Source organism: Meriones unguiculatus, chromosome 17, assembly GCF_030254825.1.
Source record: "Meriones unguiculatus strain TT.TT164.6M chromosome 17, Bangor_MerUng_6.1, whole genome shotgun sequence".
NCBI lineage: Eukaryota > Metazoa > Chordata > Mammalia > Rodentia > Muridae > Meriones > Meriones unguiculatus.
The window spans coordinates 59,672,948-59,694,946 of record NC_083364.1 but is presented as its reverse complement, the minus strand read 5'-3'; the positions used below and the strand labels follow the sequence as shown (position 1 = coordinate 59,694,946).

The 21,999-nt window shown below is 38.9% G+C and overlaps 2 protein-coding genes across 6 annotated transcripts in view; one reads left to right on the top strand and one right to left on the bottom strand.

Annotated features, from left to right (window-relative positions):
• Window positions 1-19,868, bottom strand: part of Filip1l (filamin A interacting protein 1 like) — a 40,747-nt gene extending 20,879 nt beyond the window's left edge. For 2 of the 3 annotated variants that reach the window (XM_060370583.1, XM_021651523.2), the window contains exon 1: window positions 19,735-19,868. The gene's annotated coding sequence lies outside the window, so the exon portion shown is untranslated. Of the gene's footprint in view, window positions 1-8,291; window positions 8,309-19,734 lie in introns of those variants that run through there. The other variant, XM_060370582.1, reaches the window with a different exon arrangement.
• Window positions 1-21,999, top strand: part of Cmss1 (cms1 ribosomal small subunit homolog) — a 305,250-nt gene that overhangs the window by 28,554 nt on the left and 254,697 nt on the right. The gene's annotated exons all lie outside the window — the stretch shown is intronic.

The following is a 21,999-nucleotide window of genomic DNA, read 5'->3' as shown; positions in this document are numbered from 1 at the left end:
ATATGTGCTACTAGTTACTGTTTAACTCCTTGGTTATTAGTTAAGATAGCGTTTTTTGTTTTTTTTTTTTCAATTTATTTAGAAGTTATGCACAGATGGATCTTTTTGTGTATTAAAACTTTGGTTTGCACTAATAAGATAGCATCCTGGGCACCACTTCACCTGTGTCTTTATAGGCCTACTGACTGCTAAGTAAGAGGGGAACTAAGATACAAATAAGCTCGGGTTTGGAGGGCTCCTAACATGTGGAAGCACAAGCAGCTTGACAGCAAAGAGCTTGCTGATAAAAACATCCAGGGCCAGAAATGGAGAAGACGTTAGCAGGAACATATTTTAACACACCGTTTTTACTTAAAATTGTCCATTGTAACAGCAAGACATTTTACATGTAGAATAAATACTTTTTCATGCAGTTGGTTACCTCTGTAGTGATCGTACAGTTTCAAAATTGTGATTCTCTTAATTATACTGGGTATGGGCTAATTATAGAGGATGTAATTACAGCTCTGCAGTGTTGTTTTGCAGAAGCTAAAATTGAATGGAATCCCTGAAAAGTAAAAGGATTTAACTTGAAAATTAAAATGTACTTTCTAGACAAGCCTGTAGAATTCACAATGTGTTAATAAGCCTTCCTTCCTTCTTCCTTCCTTTTGATGAGCTGTGGGGTCTCACTATACAGTGTAGGCTGACTCTAACTTGTGGTTTTTCTGAGGCTGGCCTTGAACGTTGTCCTTTCTGCTTCATTTAAAATTAAGAATCTGAGAGAACATTTTTTTTTTTTCTAAAGGAAACAAATTTGGGGCAATATGGGGAATAAAGACTTCTTTACGAGATCCTAATCTGTCTTTCCGTAATCATGCTATACAAGAAGGAAAGAAAGGTGTGTTTAAAATAACCACATAATGTAAGAATTCTCAAGCTTTTGGGTGATAGGATCTCCTTCTAGTTTGTCCTGTTTTGAGGACCTCACAGAAGGCTGACATGTAAAGTTCAGAAGCTACTGGGCAGGATGCTGGGGCGCGGCTGCTGGTGACCTCATCTGTGGTCTTGGCAAGAGGCTTGGTGACTCTCCCTGTCTTGAGACACCTGGGAGCCTGAGAAACATGGCGGCTTCTTCCTGCTGGGTGTAGGGTTTTACAGTTCAGTGGAAGAGTTTGGGTCATCTGCTGTGGTAGTGAAAGAATTCCACAAACTTTAGCAAAGTTTCTTCCTCATACCTTAGCTTTCACTTCACAATTTATGGTGATAACAGGTGCAGTGTTCTTTAGGGTAGAACAATTTCTCCCAAGAAAACCAAAATTGGAGAACAAAAATTCCCAAGGACTTCTCAGTTTTTTTAAATAAGAGCACGATCTGTCCCCTTTTCCTGAGAAGGGGGCAGGTTTTCACTAGAACAACCTCCCAGATGACCCTTGGCTCCTACTCTTGGGCTTCACTATTTAATGGAGATTTTTCCTAGGTGTGGGAGATTTGGGTTCAGTCAAAGATCCTGTGCTGTCTCGCCAGTCACACTGCCTGTTCAAGCCAGACTGCAGACCACATCCTGGAACTGATCCAGACTCATGGTGTCTATAAGTGAAACTCTGAATTAGAAACCACGTCCCTAAAAGATCTCACTTGTCATTGTTTGGGAATACATATGCACACACAGTGATTTTTAAACCTTATTTGTTCTTTTAGAACCTACATTTTTTAAAAAAATTCAAGCTTTAAACAGGTACAGAAAGTACAGTTTAATCTTTACCATTCAATCTAAAAATCCCTATTATTAAACTAGACAGTCAAGTCATTCTTTGGGAAGAGAGTCTGATTTCTAAGCAATAGCTGTATAGGAAGGTGGCCTAGCATGTCTCTAGTATCCCCAAATTAGGATAAGCACCGCTTTCCATCCAGTGGTTGTTTCTCAAGCTGCTCCTGCTCCTGTGCTCTCTTGGGACTTTCTGAAGCAAGTTCTAGAGCAGTTTCCAGCCTAGGAAACTTCCCTGGTAGGGGTTTGCTTAGCCTCAAGGCTGTTTTGAAAGGGTTGTTTGAAAGAGAGTCTCAGTGTACACGAGCTTATCAGGCAGATGAGCTCAGAGAGTATACATGGAAATGTGAATGTAGGCCTTGCTTTCCTGTAAGTTCCCTATGCTTGCAGCTCTGCAGATATTGTGTACCCTTTGGGGTGTCCATTTGAAGACTACTGTCTTGGAGTACTCCTTTAATACTGATACTATAGGATTATAGGAACACTCACTGAATCCTGTCCAAAAAAAACAGGTTGTGGAAGCTGATTTTGTGGACACAAATGTGAGGTAATTAAATCCAAACTGGCTTAAAGCAATGTCTTATTACAGCTTTTCTTTAGAGTTTCTTTTATGGCTCAAAGTTGTTTTAACTTTCTGTGGTTTATCACTATTATTATGTGCAATGCCAGTTACTTGCTTTTTCAAAAATATCACATCTGTCATCTTGAGTGTTTTCTGGTACCAACCATAATGCTGGCTTTTCAATATAAATTATACATTCATAGGGTCTTTTCAGTTTTTATTTATATACAGATATGTCAACATGCATCAGCCTATATTTTATCTCCTCATTGTGACATGGTTAATAATATTCGGCATGTAATGTACACACAAAACAGATGGTGCCCTTCTAAAACGCTGTGTAGCCAGTCATACTCATAGAATTTACATTACAGTTCTCACCATGTTTTGTTTTGTATTATTTATGTACATCATAATCAACCCTACTAAAATACTAACTTCTTGAGAATAGAGCATGCATGTAAGACATTCATTTGTGGTTACTGAAAAGCTCTATGGAAGGAACCAAATGAGTGTTTGTTTGAATGAATGAATGAAACAATAAAAAAATATACCTCAGCATTGTCCTAAGCAGTTTTGTTCATTTTTAAAGACGATTTTCTAGTGTTTAACATGTGTGTATTCTTAGGTATTTAAATAAATGTGGTTTTCCCCTCAGCATTTTCTAATCATTGTTTCTATTTCATAATTACGGAGCCTCTAAAAACACAAGACTACTAGAACCATTCCTGTCTTCCTTCTGAAAATCCTGTCACTACAACTCTGGGTACTTAATTATGAGAGGTTTAAATGGTCACATGCTAGCCCATCACTTTCTTTTGATTATTCCACCTCTGCAAAGAAGCAGTTCTTTTACTTTTCCCTTCCAGTTAAGAGTCCTGATGACTTCAAAGTCAGGTTTCTATTTGAATGGTTTTCTTGTTTTCAGTCAGCTGGCCCCATGGATAAGTGCGGAGTGATTATCAAGCAGTAGTAAAAAGTCCGCATCACCAATGGCACCGCATTGTCGTAGTGAACAACTTCTGGTCGGTTAAGTCCCCTCACCTGTCATTTCAAAGAGACAGACACTCCAGTGCATTTACAACGTGGATCTTGAATCAACAGTTGGCTGTTTAAGTATGGCAATGCTTAATTTACAAGAAAGCATTATAGAGCAGGGCTGTAATGAAGTTCTCCCGTAAAGGCACTTAGTGCGAAGCTTGAGTACCTGCAGTTGATCCCTGCATCCCACAAAGTGGAAGGAGAGACCCAATTCCCAGAAATTGTCCTCTGACCTACACACATGTGCACATAACCCTCCTCTCCACCTAGAAAATGCAGTAAAGAAAGAAAAAGCTAGAGTGAACAGGTAACTCTAGAGCAGGTAACCTAACAAAGACCTCAGAGCAACAGTTTCAGTCTTTTAGATCTCATCTTCTCTTCACTCTTATTGAAGACTGAAAACTTTTGATCGCATGGGTTTTATTTATCAGAATTTACTGTATTATAATTTAGTAATTACTATTGGAGCCTCAGTGTGATAGGATGAGGCAGGGGCATCAGGGGTTTAATATTTTCCTTGGTTACATAACACAAAGAACATTTTTAGTGAAAGATAACTTTCACACCAAAAAATTATAAGACACTGGCTCCTTAAATCTGTTTTATACATTCTATTAGCTGTGGTAGCCTGGGTATCATCACAGGTCAGGTAGCCTTTGGAAAACTTGTGCGTTTTTGAGAGAATGAACAAAAAGGGTGTCTATGAAGATCGGGGTGACCTTGCTGATCTCTTGGGGGCTGCACTTTGAACCTTTGCTCTAGGGGATACACAAGAGAAATGTAATGGCAAATGTCTTTCTCCCGAAAAGCTTAAGGACTATCACTCTGTTACTTAACAGCCCTAGTTTCATCATGATGGAATGAATCCCTAGTCTGCTTTAATGGTTTCTTTCTCCTCCTCCTCCTCCTCCTTATCCTCCTCCTCTTTCTCTTCCTTCTCTTATTCATTTTTTCTTCTCTTCCTCCTCCTCTTCCTTTTCCTCCTCTTCTTTGCTTTGAGGTTTCCATCACTAATACATCCATTTGTTTGCTGCCCATCACAAGAGATAGGCCTTCAATTTGTTCTTCCCAGTTCTTTGAACTATCTGCATACTGTTACTGTTTTGCTTGCAACTACTCCTTGAAATTAGGGCATCTAAACTACTGAGTTTGCAGTTGACTATTTTGGTACTTGTGTGTGTGTGTGTGTGTGTGTGTGTGTGTGTGTGTGTGGTTTGTTTGTTTGTTTGTTTGTTTGTTTGTTTTTGCTTTATAGCCCAGGCTGGCTTTGAAGTCAGCCTCTGTAGTGCTAGGAATACAAATGTATGCCATTCAATGGGCCCATGATGCCTGTTGTTTAAAACTGGTTCAAAGATAATGTAGTTCAGCTAACACATATTTAATTCACTTCAGGTCTTTACAAGACAAGTACAGCGAGTTTACTGTGTGTATAAGACACTGTACTTGCTATTTGCTATTTTCTCACCATACTTGTCCAGCCCAAGCTGATTATAACTTGTGTAGCCCCTTATCAGTGACCCCAAACAGGTTGATCATTTAGTCTTAGGGAGATAATGTTATATGAATGTTATTACTCTAGAGGCTAGTTTAATATTTCTATTTAAAGACTGCATACATTACACTGATTTTATTCATTTTTATATGTGTTCTTCTGGCTATAAATTTTAGAACTTTATTTATTTTTAATTATTGAATTGTAGATAACAAGTTCTAGCAATTTGAAGAGTAATACATGGAATTTGTTGGATTCTTCCTCCTTTTATGATAATTACTATAATTTATGTTTCCTGCTGTGCTCCATGCCTTTTCAATGGGACTTTTCACTGTTTAGTCTAATTTTTAGGAGCATTCATAAAAATACTTATGACCAGCCTTTTTGATTCCATGTATGCTGCTTCCTTTTATTTATCTTAGAAGTCAAAGGGTTTTTCTTTTTTTCCTCCACTTTTAATTACAGTTACTGCATACCATAGCCATAGTGTAATGCTCAATTCATTTGACTTGGTCAGCAAGATCTAGAGGAACAGTCAGATTTTTTTTGGGGGGGGGGCATCTGCTAGCCAAGAATGAGTGTACATCTGTGTCTGCTTTATGTCTTTGTTACCAAAGATCCTGTCGTCATTGTTGAGATCATTCAGAGATAACATAGATGGGCCAGAGTCAGCGAGCTGGGTTACTATTTTCTGTCACTATGAAGTTAGAATTGGAACATAAAGTGAAGGAGAGGAGGTAGTTCAGTGGTATATGTGACATAAGTGAGTTAGGACTCATAATTTGGGTAGTCTTATTTGAGTAGTTCCCAGTACTCAGGGAAAGTGAAATAATAAAGAGCCTGGGAAATCACATCAGATAAATAGGATTCTGGGAGGACCTATGATCAGGAACTGGTATGGGTCAAATCCTGCTGTCTTAAAATTGAGAAAAGAATAAAAGAACAAAGTAATGGACTGAAGGTCCCTTAAGGAAAAACTGCTGAAAGGTCAGGTTACAGAATCAATAAAAGACCAAGTTCACAGAACTGTAGAGAAGGCAGAAAACTACAAAGATAGTATTTCATCTTGAAAGCAAAGGAGGTACCTGTGGAATCTAGGCTAGGAAAGCTACTCCCTCCCCTCTCCCCATACCAGGTGGCCACTTGGAAACCTCTGGCGGAGCCTTGGAAAGGAAATAGAAACTAGGACAGAAGAATATCCTATTTATTGAGTTTTATCAGCATGAGCCTGAATTGTGTATCAGGAAACATTCTAGTTAGAACATTTACGGCGATGAGAGTTTGCTTAATTCCACTGATGTGGGCCTGGATATAGTAAAGCATTTGTCTAGCATGCCAGAGTTACTGGGTTCAAACTCCAGCACTACAGCAAGAACACAGATAGAAAACAAAATATTTGAAAGTGCCACAAATCTTGTGCCTCAACCATTTTTCAATTTAGATTTTTCATACTAATACTTAACCAGATTTTCTTTTGGCTATTCTTGTGAACAATCAGGGGAGGCGGCAGTAGCAAGAGGAAACTTTAAAAAAATAAAACAAAACCCAAAACACATATACTGAGCTTGCATAGAGAGCCTCCTCACTTTTAGGAGGAAGAGGACTGGTTTACCTCTGCTCACTCCCCTCTGAATTGTGGTTCTTAGCTATTTGGAAAAGATTCTTCAGATCAAAAGTGTTTTCCTCTTACAGACTTTACATTTTGATTGATACCATGTTCCCTGTCTTTCCAAGTGATCAGGTTTTTTAATCCTTGCCAGACTTAAGTTTCAGATCGATGGCTTCTTGAACTTTCTAGGTCTGCCTGGGCCCACCACTGCCAGACATGACTGCTCTGTGGGCTTCTCTTTAGGAAGAAACATTCATAAAGTTGCTTGGCATGTGCAGCTTTGGATTCTCAGCAAGCATGTGTGTCCCTGGTCGTGCTGTGGAACCTAGCATAGCTCTAAATTTTGTGTCAGAGTGGTCTTTAAGCTCCTCATACTGTGACTGCTCATCCTCCTCTTCCCTTCCTGCCCTCTTCCTGAGCCTTACTTTCCACCTCTGGGATCTGTATTCTGTTTCCTTATATTTGCCTTTTTTTACATAGGGCTAGTGTCCTTTCTTCTACCTTTTCCCTACTGTCCTTAGTAGTAGATGGCAATAAATAATGCAGGTCGCTGAGTGACAATTGCCTGTGCACTGACTAGCCCTGAAACATGCATTTGTTGTGGTCTGTACCAACCAATGAGAAATGTTTGCAGGCATTACAGATGTTCCAGCACTGGGGGTAGAGATGAAAACTTGTCTGGTTAAGAATTAACTGTCTAGGGTGAGTTAATTTGTAGGAAATTTTTTGTAAAATAGTATCTGGTATTCAGAACTCTTCTTTATATGCTGCTCAGTTGTATTTGAGATCAGCCATTAGTTTTCATTTCTTTTTTTGTTCACAGATCTACTCCCCAGCTCTTCTCCCTTCCCAGAAGAAAATGAATGTACAATTTCAAGTGCAGTGCCAGCGTACCAAATGGATGTCACTAGCTGACCTTCCCAAAGCCTGTCTGATGCTCAAGTCACACTTACTCTTCCTTCCTTGAATGTGAATGTGTACTTTGTCTGCTGGGTTCACAACTCAGACTTTATCTGTTTGGGCTTGCAGAGGTTCCGGGGTGGGGGGCGACTGACTTAGGATAGACCTAAAGGAATGGCTTCCCCCTTTCCCCTGTAAATATTTGGTAGGCTTTGCTTCTTGAGTTAAAAAATTGTTAAGACCACTAAGGATATTTATGTTGAAGAAGCAGCTGGAGAATGAAGCTGTGCAAAGCCCACCTTCCTGTTGAGAACCTAAAAGGTTGAAATATCTGATTTTTCTCAATAACTGGTAACTTAGGGTTTTTCTATTGGGAGACTTCTCCCTAAAATAGCTGAAGCTGTCCTTGAACTTGCAATCTTCCTTTCTCAGCCTCCAAGTGTCTGCATCACCGCCAGTGGCTCATATTGTTCCATAATTGAACTTGTTTGATTTTACATACTTTTAATTTCTTGAGCGATACGGATTTCAGTCTTAATTTACATATTAGTATTTACAAATAAATATCTCAAAATTTGTACATTAAAAGTTCCAAACTGTAACTACTGATGCTAATTTCTTTCTCTACCTTTAAGAGTAGAGTGTCTAGAGATTAATGAGCAAATATAAAGTTTCTCATTCTCTTCTTTTAAACAAATAGTTACTTAAACTATCTTTTTTGTCATACAGCATTTCTGGAGATTTCTACATTACATCACTGTTCTTAAGCAGGGGCAGAAAAAGTTAGTAAAATTAATCTGGTTATAAAATAAGTGTTAATAATAGGCATAATTATAGGTAAAGTTATTGGAATTATAGGCTTTTTCCCTTTAGAAGTTTTTACTAGGAAGATAAATTGTAATAATGAAATTACTTAAAATAGCACCTTATAGATTCCTACCATTGCAGTGTACAGCTTCCTGGAAGCCTTGGAGCTGGACTCCAGTTCCCAGTGTGATCTGTAGCATCTACACAGAAGGATTCAGACAGACTTGACACTGGTCTTTTACTGTGCCACTTGATTTTACTTAATTCCTTAATTCAAGAATTAACTAGTGTGCTTAGTTTTACAGGATGGGGAGGGACCAAACATCTATAATTTAGAGCAGTTAACTTAATAAACAACACCAGATAACCAGACCAGAATAAGATTATATTGGCAGCAAAACCTGTTTTTCACACTCCCCCTCCCTTGCCCCTTTAACCATGACACATGTGAGGGAACCCACATAGACCTTAGAAGAGTTCGCTGTTTCTCCCATTTGGCCCACTAGTCTCCACTCCACTCATTCTGCTCCAGTCATACTGGGTTTTTGTTTGTTTTTTGCTGTTCAGACTTGACATCCTGTGTGCCTCTGTTTTGGGTTTCTCCTTAGGAGGTATTGGACTCTTACCTTCTCTAGCTTATACCATGTATTGCTTATTTATTTGACTGTTCCTTAAACTTTATGGGCTGGAGAGATGGCTTAATGGTTAAGTGCTATGTCTGCTCCTCCAAAGGACTTGGTTCAATTCTTAGCACCTATATGACATATAACCTGGAGTTATCTGTCACTCTAGTTCCAGGGAATCTGACACCCTCTTCTGGCTTTTGTAGGCACAAGGTATGCATGCACAGACATACATGCAAGCAAAACACTCACACACTTAGAATAAAACTTAAACTTTATAGGCAGAGGAATGTGTGGCCCCACACATGCTCAAGTTTATTTAGTAAATGGCCAGTCACTGGGGTCTGTTATACTCAGTGCTTCACTTCCAACTTGAAAACAGTGCATAGTACTTACTTGGTATTCAGTAGATACTTGAACAAATACCTGTTTTACTTTTGTATCAGGTACACTATTAGGGAGTTAGGAGAAAATATAAATAGTGGCCCGTCTCCTTTATAGTGTGGAAATAATAGAAATGATTGAGCAATTGTTTTATGCCATGTTCCATGCTATTTCTGGAAACACTACAGGCAGAATAATTTTCTTTATTAAGAACGAGAGCTCAGTCAGGCTCAGAAAATTAAGTAACTTGTTAGAGGAACAGCTTTGTAATTAGCAGAGCCAGAATGCCAGTATTGCTCTCTGACTTTTGATCTTCTCACTAAGACAAATGTTTACACTATCTCATACATCTTGTGTGCCACCCTCACTGTGAATCTGTGCTAGAATATTCTACTTGTCAAAGACAGAAAAGGTCACTACTACCAGCCATCCAGTTTTTGTTTCCAATAGGTTTCATGGCTGCTTTTATTTTAGCCTTGGTCACGAGACATTAACAAGTACCCTCTTCATCATTGTAATACTATAGCAAGTTTATTATGCTGAATGACTTCAGCATAAATTTGTAATTATTTTTGGATGGTTTTAAAAATTTTGACTTTGCCAGTAATAACATCTCACAACCCGTAGAGGAGTTGAGTGTGTCATAAATACCATTTCCATAGAACATTTCAGGGAACTTTCAAGTTCTCAGAAAATATTTTTAACAGACAGTATTTTCTCAGACAGACTTGAAGGACATAATAACTGTGTGTCCTTAGAAATGTTTGTATTATCTTAGTTTCTTCATAGTATTTCTATGTATTTCTCTTATTAAAAATATATTTATTTAGGTGTTTTTTATATCTGAGATTGAGGAAATAGAAACAGATTTTCTAGAGAAGCATTCTGACATAGGTGTTAATTTTAAAAATCTCATTGAGCCTTTTTTTTCCCCCCTAGCCCTTGTTATTTTCATTCAGATATTGCAAATAGATATTTGGAAGATTAGCATAATTCCTTTCTCTCAACATTCATTTATGGGTTGGCTTTGGGAATTGAACTCAATAGCTTTGGAAGAACAGTCAGTGCTCTTAATCGCTGAGCTATCTCTCCAGACCCCTATGGGTTAGTTTTGTTTACGTCTCCTTAAAAAAAATTGTAAGTAGTATATCCCTTTCCAGGTGTTTTTGGTCATACTTCCAAAACCATAACCCCAGTATTTTTAATCCCTCCCTTTCTTCCTCCCTCTCTTTCTCCTTCCTTTCTTCCTATTCTCCCCTCCTCAGTTCTCTTTTTCTAAAAGCCTTTGGCTTTCTTACATGAATTTATTGTCGTTAAAACACCCAAGCAAGGATCAGTCATGTGCCAGAGTGGATGAGTTCCCTGGTTTTCACCTCCTAATAGCCTGGCTTTCTACACAGAGGCAGCGGCTAACATGGTATGCTTGGGTAACCAAACACTTCCAAACTTGTTTGAGGGAAATTCAAACTTCAGAAAATTTGAAAACCACAACAACAGAGGCTTATGATTTACTGTGATTACTAAAATCATACAGTTTACCATAGAAATTGGGTAGATAAGACAATCAAGAGTATAAAATAAGAAACGTTTTAATTCTTAGAGAGGACTTGGGTTTTTTGGTTTGGTTTCATTCTTCATTTTAACTGTAGTAAATTAGGGAAATGGTAACACTGAATACATTTAATAGTGTTTAGAGAGTAGAGTAGTTGAAGAATCGGTTGTTATGCTGTAGCCTGTTTTCTTGTGAAGCAAACAGATTACAGACTGTAGTAGGCATCCTCTGTCCTGTTACCAACTTTTTCTTAGTTCCTGAGAACCTAAGGCATTGGTTTATGATTTTGGAAAGCTGGAGTTTGAGGTCATATGTAAAATCTAATTATAGATAGGCAGGAAAGGTTTTGTTTGTTTGTTTTGTTTTTTCTTTTCTAAAATGTACCAGAACACAGGTGACTGTTGTCTTCTGGTTTTATTTTGCACATCCTATTACATTCATTGTAAAAATTAAAATTATTTTGGTCATCAGAGCCTTAATTTCTCCTTGACTTTTAAGGTTTTTCCAGAGTAATTTGGGTTACATTTTCCTTTTCTGCCATTTCTGAGCCCTCAGAAAATTTACAGGTGTAAGCATTGGGTTACAAATGACTTCTAAGCCTGGGCTCATGACACAAATGCATGCTGTACTGTAGGCACTTCCGCCACACACATGACAACAGCTCCATGCCTCACTTATCTTGCCTGACCCTGCCTTTGTGTTTGTCCCTGAGTGAAATGTTAGTCACTCCAGTTACGTTTATCTCTGTAAGGAATGGTCTATTCCTGACAGAATTAGAGAGACATCTCAAAGTGTATTTTATCTGTTTGTTTTAGGAATACCTATCCATAAAACTAGTTTAGTTCTAACATTAGTTTTGAATTTTAAGAGCAGGCAAACTAGTTGAAAAACCACTGGAAAAAAAAAACAAACCATAGTTTGTAAACAGTTGAAACACAATTTTAACAAGCCATATTTCCAGTAGGCAGAAAAGCTGGACTGGAATTCTCTCACTTCTGCTGGGCCTTCTCTCACCTGCCTCTCACCTCCCCAGACACAGGAAATAAGCGGTACAGTTTCATGACTCAGTTCTGGAAAACCTTGGAGAATCCTCAGACCTTAGTTCCACAAGACAAAAGCCTCCAGCAACCTTTAGGGTTTTTTCTCCCCTTCCTTTCCTGTTTAATGTACACAAGTTAACATGTCAAGAGATCATATGGCTCATCAAGCTGGCTTGTAACTATGTTGAGTACCTTATTTGCAATTTCATGACATTCAGATCTTTGTTCCTTTCTATAGAAAGCATTTATTATAGTCAAAAGTTAAAAGCAAGGAAGTAAATCTTCATGTTCTGTCATACTAAATTGAAAATACATGAAACTGAGAAATTAACACCAAAGGAGAGAGAGGCATGTAATTGTCTGTGTCTAAGATCTGAACATAATCCTTTAGCCCAAGTTTTAGATTCATTTCACAAACTTTTCATTTGTGTGCCTCTGAGGCTGGCGTGGTGAAGTTTCAAGATTAAACAGCTTAAAGTTTTTAAGCTTTTTGTGTTACTTGCTCTCATCCATACTTTAATAGCTTGATAACTTGGGTCTTAAGTGACAAGACACCTTTAGGAAAAGAAAGCTGTGCTTTTCTCCTCCGGAGAGGTCACCTTCCACCAGGAGAATCAGGGTTAAGGATAACCTCTCTTTCAGAGTGGTTGAGGTTAGGTCAGAAACATAGATTTTCTCCAGTAAGCCCAGTCCTCTATTTCATTGCTGGGTGTCAGAGAACCTGAGCCCCTCTGAGCTGCATCCTTCAAAGCATTTACTGGGTCCTGGGGCAACCAACCCCTCAGCCTGGTTGAAGCTAATAGTAAGCCAGGGAGCCTTGTAGGAAGACAGGCATAACTTAGCAATAGCATTTACTGAGCATCTGCTTTAGGTATGGAACTCTGCCAATTGCTTCCTTATCACCCATAATGTCTTCCACCTTAAACACTGAAATCTGTCCATGAGTCCAGGTTACTGTGAAGACTAACCAGTGGGCTAAGCAATCACTGTGTGTGTGTGTGTGTTTTGTTTTTAAATTTTAATTTAGGCTTTTCATAGTAGATTTTTGGAGAATAAACCCAACATCTCTAGAGTATTCTATTCAGAAGTCCATTGACATTTCCCTTTTTGTGAACAATTCTTTCAGCTGTTCATTCTTCGGTCTTCACAGCCCTTAATTTTATGGTAGCTATTCAATATTGTCTTGTTCTGCTTTCTAATTTGTTTTAACATGTTGTTTGCTCTATACTTTTTACTTAGGTTTAAACTCTACAAATACAAGAACCATTTTTCTTGAACTATAATAACCTTCTTAGCACTAGTGGGGTAAAGGTCTCAGAATTTCCTTTTGTTATTTAGAACACAAGGAACAGTGTTCTTGTTCCTATCACTTCTCCCTTTATTGTGAGGTGAGGGACACTTGGAGGCACAGCCAGATAAAGTCCAGATAGGAGAAAATGGTCAGAAAGCCTTACCTTTACCTTCAATTCTTTGTGTGTATGCTTTACCTAATGTGTTCAGTTGGACTGTAAGAAGTATCACGTGGGGGGAGGTGAATGGAACCACAAATCCCTTGACAAAGTTGTCACTGCTATTTGATAAGTTTCCATACTATTATATAAACATGTATACATTTTATATATGTATAAATATATATTTCTATAATATGTAAATGTCAATGTTTATCTACTATAGATGTTTATAATATATAACTTATTATATGTTTTTATAATAGTTGTATAATGCCTCCCACCTCCCTTGAGGATGATATACTATTTCATATATGATGGATTAATTAAGTGTTTATGTTGATGGTGAATGAAATGCTATTTTTAAAAGGTAACCTTCCCTGTAACCAAAGTGGATGGATTTCCCACAAATTCCAGGTTGATTCACCTCTTCTGCTGTTCCCAATTAGCAAACTAACAAGCTAAAGCGAAGCGACTTAGATAGCCAGCGTCTCTTTATTCCTTTGGGTTTGGGGGGGTGGGGAGGTTACATTTCCCATGTGCTCCTGGGTCTAGCATTTCCTTTCTTCAAGCTTAACAGTTACAGACAGTTGGTCCAAATGCAATGAATATTGTACATTCCTCTTATGATCTGATCAAGACAATGTTTTTGTTTTGATTTGTATTTTTTGAGACATTTTAAAGAGAGGGGGGAAAAAAAGCAGTTCACCTTTAAACTTTTGTTCCCAGACTAGTGGGCCATGAGACATGATAAATCAGGGAGTTTTGCTTCTGTCAGAGCAGCTATCTTGAAGGACTGCCCTTATCCCTGAGCTGTAAATTATGTAAATTTGTAAATGATATGGAGCTCTTTCAGTGATACTGTACTTATGTTAGGTTAAGCTGCACTTTCTTTAATTGATCTATTTGTAATGACAAATCAATATCTTGAATTTTGATATAGATTCTCTGTTTAATCAGAATTCCTAGAAGGACGATTGCCCAATACTGAGATAATTGGGATAGATGACATTGTCTCTTTTATGAGGTTTGGGGAATATAAAAGTAGAAGAGTCTGGCCCAGTGAATGAATGGCAGAGCCTATTATTCTTACCTCTTTAGTTTCAGCATTGAAACAATACTGTTTGTCTGTTTGTGCCAGTAATGCCACTAGCAAACAAGCTCAGCAATTAACTATATTCAGTTGCTTATATTTTTTGGTGGGTAGGAGGCAGTTGAGGTAGAGTCTCTGTCTAGGCTGTCCTCAAACCAGTTCTATAACCAAGGATGACCTTGAATTCATGACTTTGCTTCCTCTACCTCTCAAATACTGTGATCAAAACATGCATCCACCACACCAGGCTATGCTTTGTTGTTGTTGTTTGCTTGTTTGTTTTTAAATCCATATTGCTTAGTTTTTATGAACAGCTAATGTCTGTGACCTACAGTGTTTCACTTAGTTCACTGAGAAGCAGAGATGCATCCAAGGACAACTGAAGCCTGTGTGCAAGAGGCACTGATGATTCTGTTCTTCATCATCAGTTCAAAGCCAGTCAGCTAGTGACATGGAGTATTGTGTAGTAACTTGTTTGCTGTTCCTTGCCAGCCCATCTTATTCTTCACACAGTTTGATTGCTGTTTCTGAAATAAAATATAAGACCTACATTGGATTTGTAGTAGGCAATGAAGCTGCTAACTTTGGAATTAGAAAAATACCTCTCATGGAAATTTAGATATAGAAAGTACACACAGAAACTTTGGAGTCAAAATCCAAAGGAAAAGATAGTCCATTCCTTTCCAGTTACTTGGAGGTTAGTTGTTTGACCATATGCCTGCACCTTCCAGGCCCACAGCTGAGGCTCAGAGATTAGAAACTCAGACAAAATCCCTTCTTCATTAGGACAAAAACTACTGTACTATGCTGTGTTCTTTCATGCCCTATGGCAATTCACCTGGTGCTCTTTCACCACTTTCAATCTCCTTATTTGGGGGAGGGAGTTAAAGGAAATATGGAGAGATGGGCCCAAGAGCTAAGAATTAGCATTTGATGTAGTCTGCATACACAATATAATCTGGAACAGTAAGTTCATAGCAGATTTCACTGTCTTGACTCCATCTGACTCTGGTTTCTCTCCTGGCTTTTTTATTTGTAAGTCAGTTCTATGGTTAATTCAAGTAGTGGCAGAGATTTGTTTGGGACTTGTGACCAAAATGTACAAGGGCCCCTCCTCAGCCTGTTATTGACAGAGGATCCTCTTCTCAAGTCAGAAGCTTCTAGGTTGTGGATCTTTTATTTATACTTATTCAACATCCTTCTGGTCCTAGTAACATGACTAACAACAGGTAGGTACTATTCTAGATGACAGGGAGAAAGCTGTTTGTAAAAGTGATATGAAGTTATGTTATCACTCAGATACAGATAGTAAACTAGTTAATGTGTGATACAATGTCGCAATGCATGGTGTGAGGGTAAATGAAGCAAGGTATCACCACACACAAATGGACTTCAAAGGTGCCCGTATTTCATGTTGAGAGTGCTTTGCAGGTATTAAATCTCTGATTTTTGAAAGAGGGCTTCTTAACAGCTAAGGAGGTTGGTAGAGTAGAAACTATTTGGTATTAACAAGTCACTTGTCAAGTCAGTTCAGAATGATGTCAGCACACACTCCACAGCACCTCTCACCTTCAAATAAAGAGTGGGGTTTACCGTCCAGATGGCCTGATTAAGTTGTACTGACATCATCTCACTCCTCTTCCTTTGTTCTGTTATTTATTTATTAATGAGACCATACCCACCTTTTTTGGTTAATGAATTTTATGTCTAAATTACCACATACAATACTGAGGCTACTTCTTGAGGCCTCTGTTTGCTTGCCTTTTGAACACTAATTAAAGGGGAAACCAATAGTGGGCTACAGTCCAGGAGGGGAGAAGTCTTGGCTCTGCCTGTGTGTTGCTCAGCATCGTTGGTGCAGGTCACACTGGATATCAGTGTCTTCTATAATGTCAAGCATCTGGATCAGATGACCACTGCCACTTGCAGCTGTGAAGTTCTGCTGGCATTCTTTGCTGTGTTAGCTGGCAGTGAGCACATACACACTCTTGGGGTTGTCTATTTAGAACTTACTAAGGCCTGCCCCAAATGCATCTCTGTGGTTGAATGTTTACTATTCTGGTGTAATACATCCTGATTTTTGCTGATAAGTGGCCTTTGGGCTAGAATAAGTAATTACAAATAGAAATAAGAAATTGGGTATGTGTCCCAGGGATCACCTACCTATCTCTGTATACCTCCCTACTACTCCTCATACATTCCTTACCTTTGTCATCATAAAATAGTTGTATCCCAAGACTTAGACTTATTTGGGAGCCAATTGAACATAGGACTGTGCGGATGGTTAGATTAGAGAAGGAACACCTCTAATGTGTTCTTTACTCTTCTTGAACTCAGAATTACAACTGCTTCGATACTATCTTCATCTGCTGAAACATTTCACACAAGCGTGAAGAGGGAAGTTTCCTCTCCTGGCTAAAAAAGTTTGCTTGGGCAAGGCCCCTTCAGCTTTGTTTGCCCAGCTTTCCCAGTCAGAGGCACATTAATGCAGATTAACAAGGGAAAGAGACTCTCAACACTGTTTCTTAATGAAAAAAGGAGGATGTGGAAGTGTTTATAGCTACGCTGGTGATTAGATATCAGTAATCACTTAACCTCATAGAAAGATTCAAGACAGATGTCACGCACACACTTCAAATGATCTGCCAGAGGAGAACCTAGTAGTCTTTGCAGTGTACAACAAACTTAGGTAATATGGTTGGTGGCTCAGAAATACTGTGGTGATGGCAGAAGCAGCAAGAGGAACTTTTGTGATGCTGCCTGCAGATGCAGTAGCTCATTCTTAAAAGATTATTTAAACATATTCACAGAGACTAAGCAATCAGTTGAAAGTGAAGAAACATTCAGAGCCCACCTCAAATTACATAAACCTAACTTGAAATTAATGATATGCCCAAGAGGATAAGGTGTAGGGGATGTTAGATTTTTCAAAGATAACGATTGGCTGTTTGAACCACAGATGGCACCTTTCAGGTCCCTAGAGAGGCTGAGACCAATATTGCTTTCTGTTCTGATTAGTACTCCATAATATTAGTACTCAGTCTTTTCCTGGCCCACCCTCCTTTTTTCTTTAAAAAAAGAGGATCTTTTCTATTGTTTTCTATTTACCTTGTAAAAACTTACAAAAGGATTAGTAAATTTATTCTTTTAATTCTCACTTTTAAAACTTTAAATTGTTTATTACTTAGAGGGTTTTTGTTTGTTTGTTTGTTTTTGGTAACAGAACAGAGAATCTTAAAGTGATACCCATAGGGTATGAGTGGGTGGGTTGGGGGGAGGTGATGGAAAATTAGTTGAAATTTTAACAAGACTGAAAAATGAAGACAAATACTTGATTCGTGTTTTCGTATTGGACCTTATTCATTAGGAAAATGCAGAAATCTAGTGATTAATAGCTAGGTTAATTGCTATAACAGGGGAAATAAACTTAATAAGCCTACAACTGCAGTGTACTTTATATGAAGTGTTAAAAAAGGATTCCAAGGTGCAGACTGTCCTAAGAACTGAGAAATGCTCACCTACGCAGCCCATTTCGAGATAGTATATCCATGACAAATTTAGTTCAACTTTCAGTTTCAAAAGAGCTCTTAATTTCTTTAAAGCATGCTTAAAAATTAGCATATCAAAAAAGTTGTACTGTTAAAAAGTACGTGGTTAGGATGTTTTAAATATTGATGTTTGTGTACTTAAAAACAAAGGCAGACTGTGGGAAACACAGCTGTGAGGTTTTGACAAAGGTTTATACTTTTCTACAGTTGAGCTATAGTTTATGTTACAGATGGTACTTTGGGTATAGCTGAAACAATTAATTTATGGTCTGTTTTCCTCCTCGACCATCTTAGAAAGTGGAAATACCTTTTTCCCAAGGAAGGAGTTTTTCAGCTTCCAATCACTGTCTATAAAAACAAACAAACAAACAAACAAACAAACAAAAATCCTCCTGTCTTGTAAACATAGAGTCCTATCTTCTGAACATCTTCCTAGTAACCTGGCTGCTGGCCTTTTCATGACGAGAGACTTCCCTGGGATTGAAGTAATGGTTTGGAGGAATCTTAATACTTAGTACTAACTTGCAGTTTATTTAGCCTTTCTTCAGACCTGATAACATGTGATTTATTTTTAGAATAGAAAAACCAGTCTTTTACTTTAACAAATAAAACGAAAATAAAACCTCATAGGCAGCAAAAATGGTAGATGTGTCATATGCTTTTAAAACACAACTTTTAAGAACTACTAAAAACATTTCTCAATATTTGATCACATTAAAATACTTTCATTTTAAAATCTCATATCTAGCTTTCCTTCTCCTGACAAATACAAATAAAATATACATTTGTACCTCAAAATGGTTGTAGTTCCTTTCTGTTGAACATTCGACCAGTAACTTGTATGGTCTTTGCAAAGCCAAGAACATGAAAGTGTTTTCAGCCTTTCAGCTTAAGTCAATAGCAATGGTAGCCTATGGATTCTGAGCTCGCAATTGTGTAAACTTGGAAAACAGAGGCTACCTAAAAGGGGAAATGATTCCTTCCGTTTGTAAAGTTTTGTTTCACAGTGGATGTTCGGATCAGATAAAGGTGCAGAAGTCGTTTCCCTGACTTTGAAAAATTCCTCTGCTGATCTTTATTTTGAAAGGTAACGTAAAATAGGTAGCTTTTCAGTGTTTGCCAGAATGTTCACTTTTACTGTAAACCTTTATTAATAATAAATAGCAATAGCCTTTTTATTTTTAGGTGTAATTATTTGTGGTTAATAATTAAGACTGTTGTGTAGATGCTACGCTCAAATTAGTTTTAAGATTTTATAGTATCTAGAATATTAATCTAGAGATGATAGTTCCATCTTTTAAGTGAGGATTGACCTTCACAAAGTAGAGCTGAAGTAGAAAGAACTAGAAATGAACAACTTCCTGGTACAGACTGACGTGTATTTGAGCCAGAATAGTAAAAGATGTATCATCAAAAAGTTATTTTAAAGGTTAGTTTTATACTAGTTCCAACCTTATTATCACTGTTTTATAAAAAAAAATACTTTCAAATTAAGATTTCTAAGGAAAAGCTGGCACTAACAAATCCAATCCCATGTGGCAGGATTTCGCACTCGGCTCTTGGAGTGGCAGAAAGAGTTTTAAGTCCTGAGGAGATAAGAAACTGGGGTAGAGCTGTTACAGTGGAAGTCCCAGCCCTTTAGATTTCTCAGTACCTGTAGCCACTGGGAAAGCCGCGGAATCCATACCCCCACCTCCCTTTTCAGCTTAAACCCTGTCTTCTCCCCAGCCGCAAGAACTTTGAAGTTCCTCCACTGGGAAAGGGCTTGAAGCGCGCTCTGCGAAACCTGCCCGGCGCTCCGAAGCCGAGCCGGTGCGCCTCACCCCCTTGCCCCTAACCTGGGGCGGGGGCCGTGCGGGAGCCGGAGGGGCGGCTCTCCGGGGCTTACCTGGGCTGCGGGCGCCGGGCCGGGCCGGGCGGGGCGGCGAGCCGGGCCGCGGTTGCGCTGCGAGCGGCTGTGCGCGCTCCGGGAGCCTCCCGAACAATGCGAGCGGGCCGCCGAGCGCGCCGGCCTAGGGGCGTTACGTCACCGCTCAGCCTTATAAGGCGCGCGGCATGTGCGGCGGGCGGCGGGGCCGCCACTGCCCCGACCCTCCAGCTCCGCAGACACACGCGGTGTGTGCACCCTGGGTCCCCGGCTCCCCGGGTGGGTGAGGGCCGTGGGCCTGACCCACCACGCCCTCCTGCCAAGCTGCCCAAGACTTTGGGGTCTAGGTCGACCCTCCTCCTGCTGGGTCTCACAACTTCAGTTGCCGCTTTAAGTTCTTAAATACACATCCTGATCCTTGTGTAAAGTTTTGCAAATACATTTTGTTACATTTGTTTTTGGGTTTCAAGGGAAGGCAGGAGAGGTAAAGAAGTTGAAGTTTTGGACATGTAGACTTCAAACCTCTTTTCTCTTTATAGAGAGTAGGGGTCCTCAGAGGATAGTATTTTATTTCCTGATGATGTAACTACCAAACAATTCTTCAAGTGATGATGGGAAGGCCAGATGAAATCTTTCTCTGTGTGTGTGTGTTTTTACTGAAAGGACCTTCTCTCTTCCCATTTCTTCAGGCTTGTGTTTTAATGAAAGCAGTTACAACTAATCAGATATTTTGGCAGGGAAAATGTTTTTAAAGAAATTAAATGTTTTGTGCCGTACTTCCAGGACAATGTATAAAAATAGAACTTTAGAAACAATTTTAATCTGTCTGTTCTCCTACCGACCAAATAAGACAAAAACTCAAAGACACAGAAGGAGAACATTGGCCAAATATGACTGAATTAGATCTGCTGTTCTCTAATGTGGGACAGATTTCCTTGTATAGAAGTCTTCCTTGTAAATGAGCACTGACCTCCCAGTTACCTTGAACATCAGTAAGAGAAGGAACCTCCAAAGCCATACACCAAATCTGTGAATCTGCTAAATAAATTAGAGATGTGGCAACCCCATTTGCAGGCTTCAGATGAGCAGTTTTAGTAGCTTGAGTCCATTTAAACCTCTTTTTAAATCACAATGAAATAGGATTACTTCCTATTATGATGTACATGTCTGTGGAGTTATTGTTCCCATATGTTTGTCAAGCAGAAATAGTGAAAACGGTCTGCTTGTTTCCTTTGTGGGGTGTGTGAGAGAGGATGGTTGCAGAATATCCACATAGTGAAGTGATGTGGGGGAGCAAGGGCCCTCAAGTAAGTACATGTCCTCTGCTTTAATAGGGCTCACTGGAAAAGTGAGTCTTTCCCGAGGCAGCCAAGCTGCCTTTCATACAGCTAGTTAAGACAAGGGAACGAACACACCCTTCATATTGAACTTAATACTTGCTTTTCACATTGTCTCTACACTTTAGATGGTTTATACTCTTCTGTATTTGAGAAGCACATTGTGATCTTTCTAGTTTTCTGTATGTGCTTCCACTTATTAAAGACACCCATTGAGACAATTACACTTTCTCTGTTTTGAGTGAGGTAAGGTGACTGACGGAAGCTGCATGGAACATGAACTCATAGCGTGAAACACTTCTATCCAGGAGTGAGCAGATCACAGCTTGCGGTGCTCTCCTCACTGAGAAATTTCCCAACATTTGACACTGCCACCTATTTTCCTTCTCATGGTTTTACACTCATGATTTCCATTTGTTTTCATTCTTTTTACTTCCTATATCACCCTGTGGAATTATTCCTCTTTTTCCACAGTTCTATTTAGAACGTAGAGGAACTGAGCAAATACAAGATTTGTCTACAGTTCCTGAAGTAAGTTTCTGAAGCCTTACTTGGTGCCCTGTTTCTCCCTGAGGCCCTGGTCTCTGGCCACTATGATTCAGCCTTCCAACTAAGGTCGTGGTATGTAAGCACTTTCCTCAGCAACCAATTATAACCCTCATTTTTTTTTTTTGAGCTTTTACATCATGCCAATGGCCATCCTTTGAGTTTAACATGCATGCTATCATTTATTCTTTATAGCACATTTTGAGATAGGATTACCATAGTTTTCAGATGAAGAAACACATTCAGCCTGTAGTCTCTTGACCAAAGCTACACAGTAATCAGAATTATGATGCAAGGACTTTTGCATTTTTTTTTTTTTTTTGCATTTTTTTTTAAAAACCTAATCTGGACATATTCTTTAGAGTTTTGCTCAGTGGTGTCTGTCCTTGTCAAGGGACTGCTG